Consider the following 9,621-nt stretch of genomic DNA (forward strand, 5'->3'; position numbering starts at 1 on the left):
ATGATAAAAAGTTTATTATTCATGCTAGAATTGTATTAACCAGAAACATAATACATGTGTGAATACATAGACAAACAGAGTGTCACTAGTATGCCTCTACTTGACTAGCTCGTTAATCAAAGATGGTTATGTTTCCTAACCATGGACAAAGAGTTGTTATTTGATTAACGGGATCACATCATTAGTTGAATGATCTGATTGACATGACCCATTCCATTAGCTTAGCACCCGATCGTTTAGTATGTTGCTATTGCTTTCTTCATGACTTATACATGTTCCTATGACTATGAGATTATGCAACTCCCATTTGCCGGAGGAACACTTTGTGTGCTACCAAACGTCACAACGTAACTGGGTGATTATAAAGGAGCTCTACAGGTGTCTCCAAAGGTACATGTTGGGTTGGCGTATTTCGAGATTAGGATTTGTCACTCCGAATATCGGAGAGGTATCTCTGGGCCCTCTCGGTAATGCACATCACTTAAGCCTTGCAAGCATTGCAACTAATGAGTTAGTTGCGGGATGATGTATTACGGAACGAGTAAAGAGACTTGCCGGTAACGAGATTGAACTAGGTATTGGATACCGACGATCGAATCTCGGGCAAGTAACATACCGATGACAAAGGGAACAACGTATGTTGTTATGCGGTCTGACAGATAAAGATCTTCATAGAATATGTAGGAGCCAATATGGGCATCTAGGTCCCGCTATTGGTTATTGACCGGAGACGTGTCTCGGTCATGTCTACATTGTTCTCGAACCCATAGGGTCCGCACGCTTAAGGTTTCGATGACAGTTATATTACGAGTTTATACGTTTTGATGTACCGAAGGTTGTTCGGAGTCCCGGATGTGATCACGGACATGACGAGGAGTCTCGAAATGGTCGAGACATAAAGATTGATGTATTGGAAGCCTATGTTTGGATATCGGAAGTGTTCCGGGTGAAATCGGGATTTTACCGGAGTACCGGGAGGTTACCGGAACCCCCCGGGAGCTATATGGGCCTTAGTGGGCCTTAGTGGAAGAGAGGAGAGGTAGCCGAAGATGGGCCGCGCGCCCCTCCCCTCCCTTGGTCCGAATAGGACAAGGAGAGGGGGCCGGCCCCCCTTCCTCTTCTCCCCCTCCGCGAATCCTATTCCAACTAGGAAAGGGGGGAGTCCTACTCCCAGAGGGAGTAGGACTCCTCCTGGCGCGCCTCTCCTGGCCGGCCGCACCCCCCCCCCCTTTGAGCCTTTATATACGGAGGCAGGGGCACCCCCTAGAGACACAAGTTGATCCACGTGATCATATTCTTAGCCGTGTGCGGCGCCCCCTGCCACCATAGTCCTCGATAATATTGTAGCGGTGCTTAGGCGAAGCCCTGGGACAGTAGTACATCAAGATCGTCACCACGCCGTCGTGCTGACGGAACTCTTCCCCGACACTTTGCTGGATCGGAGTCCGGGGATCGTCATCGAGCTGAACGTGTGCTAGAACTCGGAGGTGCCGTAGTTTCGGTGCTTGATCGATCGGGCCGTGGAGACGTACGACTACATCAACCAAACGCTTCCGTTGTAGATCTACAAGGGTACGTAGATCACACTCTCCCCTCTCGTTGCTATGCATCACCATGATCTTGCGTGTGCGTAGGAAATTTTTTGAAATTACTACGTTCCCCAACAGTGGCATCCGAGCCTAGGTTTTATGTGTTGATGTTATATGCACGAGTAGAACACAAGTGAGTTGTGGGCTATATAAGTCATACTGCTTACTAGCATGTCATACTTTGGTTCGGCGGTATTGTTGTATGAAGCGGCCCGGACCGACATTACGCGTATGCTTACGCGAGACCGGTTCTCCTGACGTGCTTTGCACATAGGTGGCTTGCGGGTGACAGTTTCTCCAACTTTAGTTGAACCGAGTGTGGCTACGCCCGGTCCTTGCGAAGGTTAAAACAACACCAACTTGACAAACTATCATTGTGGTTTTGATGCGTAGGTAAGATTGGTTCTTGCTTAAGCCCGTAGCAGCCACGTAAAACTTGCAACAACAAAGTAGATGACGTCTAACTTGTTTTTGCAGGGCATGTTGTGATGTGATATGGTCAAGACATGATGCTAAATTTTATTGTATGAGATGATCATGTTTTGTAACCGAGTTATCGGCAACTGGCAGGAGCCATATGGTTGTCGCTTTATTGTATGCAATGCAATCGCGCTGTAATGCTTTACTTTATCACTAAGTGGTAGCGATAGTCGTGGAAGTATAAGATTGGTGAGACGACAACGATGCTACGATGGAGATCAAGGTGTCGCGCCGGTGATGATGGTGATCATGACGGTGCTTCGGAGATGGAGATCACAGGCACAAGATGATGATGGCCATATCATATCACTTATATTGATTGCATGTGATGTTTATCTTTTATGCATCTTATCTTGCTTTGATTGACGGTAGCATTGTAAGATGATCTCTCACTAAATTATCAAGATAAAAGTGTTCTCCCTGAGTATGCACCGTTGCCAAAGTTCGTCGTGCCCAGACACCACGTGATGATCGGGTGTGATAAGCTCTACGTCCATCTACAACGGGTGCAAGCCAGTTTTGCACACGCAGAATACTCAGGTTAAACTTGACGAGCCTAGCATATGCAGATATGGCCTTGGAACACTGAGATCGAAAGATCGAGCGTGAATCATATAGTAGATATGATCAACATAGTGATGTTCACCATTGAAAGCTACTCCATTTCACGTGATGATCGGTTATGGTTTAGTTGATTTGGATCACGTGATCACTTAGAAGATTAGAGAGATGTCTATCTAAGTGGGAGTTCTTAAGTAATATGATTAATTGAACTTAAATTTATCATGAACTTAGTACCTGATAATATCTTGCTTATGTATGTTTGATTGTAGATAGATGGCCCGTGCTGTTGTTCCGTTGAATTTTAATGCGTTCCTTGAGAAAGCAAAGTTGAAAGATGATGGTAGCAATTACACGGACTGGGTCCGTAACTTGAGGATTATCCTCATTGCTGCATAGAAGAATTACGTCCTGGAAGCACCGCTGGGTGCCAGGCCTGCTGCTGGAGCAACACCAGATGTTATAAACGTCTGGCAGAGCAAAGCTGATGACTACTCAATAGTTCAGTGTGCCATGCTTTACGGCTTAGAATCGGGACTTCAACGACGTTTTGAACGTCATGGAGCATATGAGATGTTCCAGGAGTTGAAGTTAATATTTCAAGCAAATGCCCGGATTGAGAGATATGAAGTCTCCAATAAGTTCTATAGCTGCAAGATGGAGGAGAACAGTTCTGTCAGTGAGCATATACTCAAAATGTCTGGGTATAATAATCACTTGATTCAGATGGGAGTTAATCTTCCAAATGATTGCGTCATTGACAGAATTCTTCAATCACTGCCACCAAGCTACAAGAGCTTCGTGATGAACTATAATATGCAAGGGATGAATAAGACTATTCCCGAGCTCTTCGCAATGCTGAAAGCTGCGGAGGTAGAAATCAAAAAGGAGCATCAAGTGTTGATGGTCAACAAGACCACTAGTTTCAAGAAAAAGGGCAAAGGGAAGAAGGGGGACTTCAAGAAGAACAGCAAGCAAGTTGCTGCTCAAGAGAAGAAACCCAAGTCTGGACCTAAGCCTGAAACTGAGTGCTTCTACTGCAAGCAGACTGGTCACAAAAAGGAGTATCAAGTGTTGATGGTCAACAAGACCACTAGTTTCAAGAAAAAGGGCAAAGGGAAGAAGGGGAACTTCAAGAAGAACAGCAAGCAAGTTGCTGCTCAAGAGAAGAAACCCAAGTCTGGACCTAAGCCTGAAACTGAGTGCTTCTACTGCAAGCAGACTGGTCACTGGAAGCGGAACTGCCCCAAGTATTTGGCGGATAAGAAGGATGGCAAGGTGAACAAAGGTATATGTGATATACATGTTATTGATGTGTACCTTACTAGAGCTCGCAGTAGCACCTGGGTATTTGATACTGGTTCTGTTGCTAATATTTGCAACTCAAAACAGGGACTACGGATTAAGCGAACACTGGCAAAGGACGAGGTGACGATGCGCATAGGAAATGGTTCCAAAGTCGATGTGATCGCGGTCGGCACGCTACCTCTATATCTACCTTCGGGATTAGTATTAGACCTAAATAATTGTTATTTGGTGCCAGCGTTGAGCATGAACATTATATCTGGATCTTGTTTAATGCGAGACAGTTATTCATTTAAATCAGAGAATAATGGTTGTTCTATTTATATGAGTAATATCTTTTATGGTCATGCACCTTTGAAGAGTGGTCTATTTTTGATGAATCTCGATAGTAGTAACACACATATTCATAATGTTGAAGCCAAAAGATGCAGAGTTGATAATGATAGTGCAACTTATTTGTGGCACTGCCGTTTAGGTCATATCAGTATAAAGCGCATGAAGAAACTCCATACTGATGGACTTTTGGAACCACTTGATTATGAATCACTTGGTACTTGCGAACCGTGCCTCATGGGCAAGATGACTAAAACACCGTTCTCCGGTACTATGGAGAGAGCAACCGATTTGTTGGAAATCATACATACAAATGTATGTGGTCCGATGAATATTGAGGCTCGTGGCGGATATTGTTATTTTCTCACCTTCACAGATGACTTAAGCAGATATGGGTATATCTACTTAATGAAACATAAGTCTGAAACATTTGAAAAGATCAAAGAATTTCAGAGTGAAGTTGAAAATCATCATAACAAGAAAATAAAGTTTCTACGATCTGATCGTGGAGGAGAATATTTGAGTTACGAGTTTGGTGTACATTTGAAACAATGCGGAAAAATTTCGCAACTCACGCCACCCGGAACACCACAGCGTAATGGTGTGTCTGAACATCGTAATCGTACTTTACTAGATATGGTGCGATCTATGATGTCTCTTACTGATTTACCGCTATCGTTTTGGGGTTATGCTTTAGAGACGGCCGCATTCATGTTACATAGGGCACCATAAAAATCCGTTGAGACGACGCCTTATGAACTATGGTTTGGCAAGAAACCAAAGTTGTCGTTTCTTAAAGTTTGGGGCTGCGATGCTTATGTGAAAAAGCTATTGGAAATATGCCCTAGAGGCAATAATAAATTGGTTATTATTATATTTCCTTGTTCATGATAATCGTTTATTATCCATGCTAGAATTGTATTGATAGGAAACTCAGATACATGTGTGGATACATAGACAACACCATGTCCCTAGTAAACCTCTAGTTGACTAGCTCGTTGATCAATTGATGGTTACGGTTTCCTGACCATGGACATTGGATGTCATTGATAACGGGATCACATCATTAGAAGAATGATGTGATGGACAAGACCCAATCCTAAGCCTAGCACAAGATCACGTAGTTCGTATGCTAAAGCTTTTCTAATGTCAAGTATCATTTCCTTAGACCATGAGATTGTGCAACTCCCGGATACCGTAGGAATACTTTGGGTGTGCCAAACGTGACAACGTAACTGGGTGGCTATAAAGGTGCACTACGGGTATCTCCGAAAGTGTCTGTTGGGTTGGCACGAATCGAGACTGGGATTTGTCACTCCGTGTGACGCAGAGGTATCTCTGGGCCCACTTGGTAGGACATCATCATAATGTGCACAATGTGATCAAGGAGTTGATCACGGGATGATGTGTTACGGAACGAGTAAAGAGACTTGCCGGTAACGAGATTGAACAAGGTATCGGGATACCGACGATCGAATCTCGGGCAAGTATCGTACCGATAGACAAAGGGAATTGTATACGGGATTGATTAAGTCCTTGACATCGTGGTTCATCCGATGAGATCATCGTGGAGCATGTGGGAGCCAACATGGGTATCCAGGTCCCGCTGTTGGTTATTGACTGGAGAACGTCTCAGTCATGTCTGCATGGTTCCCGAACCCGTAGGGTCTACACACTTAAGGTTCGATGACGCTAGGGTTATAAAGGAAGTTTGTATGTGGTTACCGAATGTTGTTTGGAGTCCCGGATGAGATCCCGGACGTCACGAGGAGTTCCGGAATGGTCCGAAGGTAAAGATTTATATATAGGAAGTCCTGTTTTGGTCACCGGAAAAGTTTCGGGTTTTATCAGTAACGTACCGGGACCACCGGGAGGGTCCCGGGGGTCCACTAAGTGGAGCCACAAGCCCCGGAGGGATGCATGGGCCAAGTGTGGGAGGGGACCAGCCCCAGGTGGGCTGGTGCGCCCCCCACCAAGGTCCAAGGCGCAAGGGAGTGGGAAAGGGGGGCAAACCCTAGGGCAGATGGGCCCTAAGGCCCACCCTGGTGCGCCTCCCCCTCTCCCCTCCCCTTGGCCGCCCGTAGATGGGATCTAGTGTTGGGGAACGTTGCAGAAAACAAAATTTTTCCTACTCGTTTCACCAAGATCCATCTAGGAGTTCATCTAGCAACGAGTGATTAGATGCATCTACGTACCTTGTAGATCGCGAGCGGAAGCGTTCAAAGAACGGGGATGATGTAGTCGAACACGACGTGATTCAAATCACCGATGATCAAGCACCAAACGGACGGTGCCTCCGCGTTCAACACACGTACGGAACGGATGACGTCTCCTCCTTTCTTGATCCAGCAAGGGGGGAGGAGAGGTTGATGAAGATCCAGCAGCACGACGGCGTGGTGGTGGATGCAGGGCGTCACAGTAGCAGGGCTTCGCCTATACTACGAAAGAGAGACGTAACGGGGAGAGAGGAAGCACCAAAGGCTGAGGTATAAAATCCCTCCTCTCCCCCACTATATATAGGATGGCCAAGGGGGGGTGGTGCGCAGCCTAGGAGATCTGATCTCCTAGGTGCGGCGGCCAGGGGAGGGTTTCCCTCCCCCCCAAGGCACCTCGGGGTGCCTTCCACCACTTGGACTCCTCCGTGGTGGAAACCCTAGGCGCATGGGCCTAGTAGGGCTGGTGCCCTTGGCCCATGTAGGCCAAGGCGCACCCCCTACAGCCCATGTGGCCCCCCGGGACAGGTGGCCCCACCCGGTGGGCCCACGGGACCCCTCCGGTGGTCCCGGTACAATACCGATAACCCCGAAACTTGTCCCGATGGCCGAAACAGCACTTCCTATATATAATTATTTACCTCCGGACCATTCCGGAACTCCTCATGACGTCCGGGATCTCATCCGGGACTCCGAACAACATTCGGGTTACTGCATATTCATATCTTCATAACCCTAGCGTCACCGAACCTTAAGTGTGTAGACCCTACGGGTTCGGGAGACAAGCAGACATGACCGAGACGACTCTCCGGTCAATAACCAACAGCGGGATCTGGATACCCATGATGGCTCCCACATGCTCCACGATGATCTCATCGGATGAACCACGATGTCGAGGATTAATCAACCCCGTATACAATTCCCTTTGTCAATCGGTATGTTACTTGCCCGAGACTCGATCGTCGGTATCCCAATACCTTGTTCAATCTCGTTACCGGCAAGTCACTTTACTCGTACCGTAATGCATGATCCCGTGATCAACCACTTGGTCACCTTGAGCTCATAATGATGATGCATTACCGAGTGGGCCCAGTGATACCTCTCCGTTATCCAGAGTGACAAATCCCAGTCTCGATCCGTGTCAACCCAACAGACACTTTCGGAGATACCTGTAATGCACCTTTATAGTCACCCAGTTACGTTGTGACGTTTGATACACCCAAAGCACTCCTACGGTATCCGGGAGTTACACGATCTCATGGTCAAAGGAAAAGATACTTGACATTGGAAAAGCTCTAGCAAACGAACTACACGATCTTTGTGCTATGCTTAGGATTGGGTCTTGTCCATCACATCATTGTCCTAATGATGTGATCCCGTTATCAATGACATCCAATGTCCATAGCCAGGAAATCATGACTATCTATTGATCAACGAGCTAGTCAACTAGAGGCTTACTAGGGACATATTATGGTCTATGTATTCACACGTGTATTACGATTTCCGGATAATACAGTTATAGCATGAATAAAGACAATTATCATGAACAAAGAAATATAATAATAATGCTTTTATTATTGCCTCTAGGGCATATTTCCAACAGTCTCCCACTTGCACTAGAGTCAATAATCTAGTTACATTGTGATGAATCGAACACCCATGGAATTCTGGTGTTGATCATGTTTTGCCCTAGGGAGAGGTTTAGTCAACGGATCTGCTATATTCAGGTCCGTATGTATTTTACAAATCTCTATGTCTCCATCTTGAACATTTTCACGAATGGAGTTGAAACGACGCTTGATGTGCCTTGTCTTCTTGTGAAACCTGGGCTCCTTGGCAAGTGCAATAGCTCCAGTGTTGTCACAAAAGAGTTTGATTGGCCCCGACGCATTGGGTATGACTCCTAGGTTGGTGATGAACTCCTTCACCCATATAGCTTCATGTGCTGCCTCCGAGGCTGCCATGTACTCCGCTTCACATGTAGATCCCGCCACGGCGCTCTGTTTGCAGCTGCACCAGCTCACTGCTCCACCATTCAACATATACACGTATCCGGTTTGTGACTTAGAGTCATCCAGATCTGTGTCGAAGCTAGCGTCGACGTAACCCTTTACGACGAGCTCTTCGTCACCTCCATAAACGAGAAACATTTCCCTAGTCCTTTTCAGGTACTTCAGGATATTCTTGACCGCTGTCCAGTGTTCCTTGCCGGGATTACTTTGGTACCTTCCTACCAAACTTACGGCAAGGTTTACATCAGGTCTGGTACACAGCATGGCATACATAATAGAACCTATGGCTGAGGCATAGGGGATGACACTCATCTCTTCTATCTCTTCTGCCGTGGTCGGACATTGAGCTGAGCTCAATTTCATACCTTGCAAAACAGGCAAGAACCCTTTCTTGGACTGATCCATTTTGAACTTCTTCAAAATCTTATCAAGGTATGTGCTTTGTGAAAGACCTATGAGGCGTCTTGATCTATCTCTGTAGATCTTGATGCCTAATATATAAGCAGCTTCTCCAAGGTCCTTCATTGAAAAACTTTTATTCAAGTAGGCCTTGATGCTTTCCAAGAGTTCTATATCATTTCCCATCAAAAGTATGTCATCTACATATAGTATGAGAAATGCTACAGAGCTCCCACTCACTTTCTTGTAAACGCAGGCTTCTCCATAAGTCTGCGTAAACCCAAACGCTTTGATCATCTCATCAAAGCGAATGTTCCAACTCCGAGATGCTTGCACCAGCCCATAAATCGAGCGTTGGAGCTTGCACACCTTGTTAGCATTCTTAGGATCAACAAAACCTTCCGGCTGCATCATATACAATTCTTCCTTAAGGAAACCATTAAGGAATGCCGTTTTGACATCCATTTGCCATATTTCATAATCATAGAATGCGGCAATCGCTAACATGATTCGGACGGACTTCAGCTTCGCTACCGGTGAGAAAGTCTCATCGTAGTCAACCCCTTGAACTTGTCGATAACCCTTAGCGACAAGCCTAGCTTTATAGATGGTCACATTACCATCCGCGTCTGTCTTCTTCTTAAAGATCCATTTATTTTCTATGGCTCGCCGTTCAACGGGCAAGTCAGTCAAAGTCCATACTTCGTTTTCATACATGGATCCTATCTC

The sequence above is a fragment of the Triticum urartu genome, chromosome 6A, assembly GCF_056163025.1.
Source record: "Triticum urartu cultivar PI428250 chromosome 6A, HENAU_Tu73, whole genome shotgun sequence".
Taxonomy (NCBI): Eukaryota; Viridiplantae; Streptophyta; class Magnoliopsida; order Poales; family Poaceae; genus Triticum; species Triticum urartu.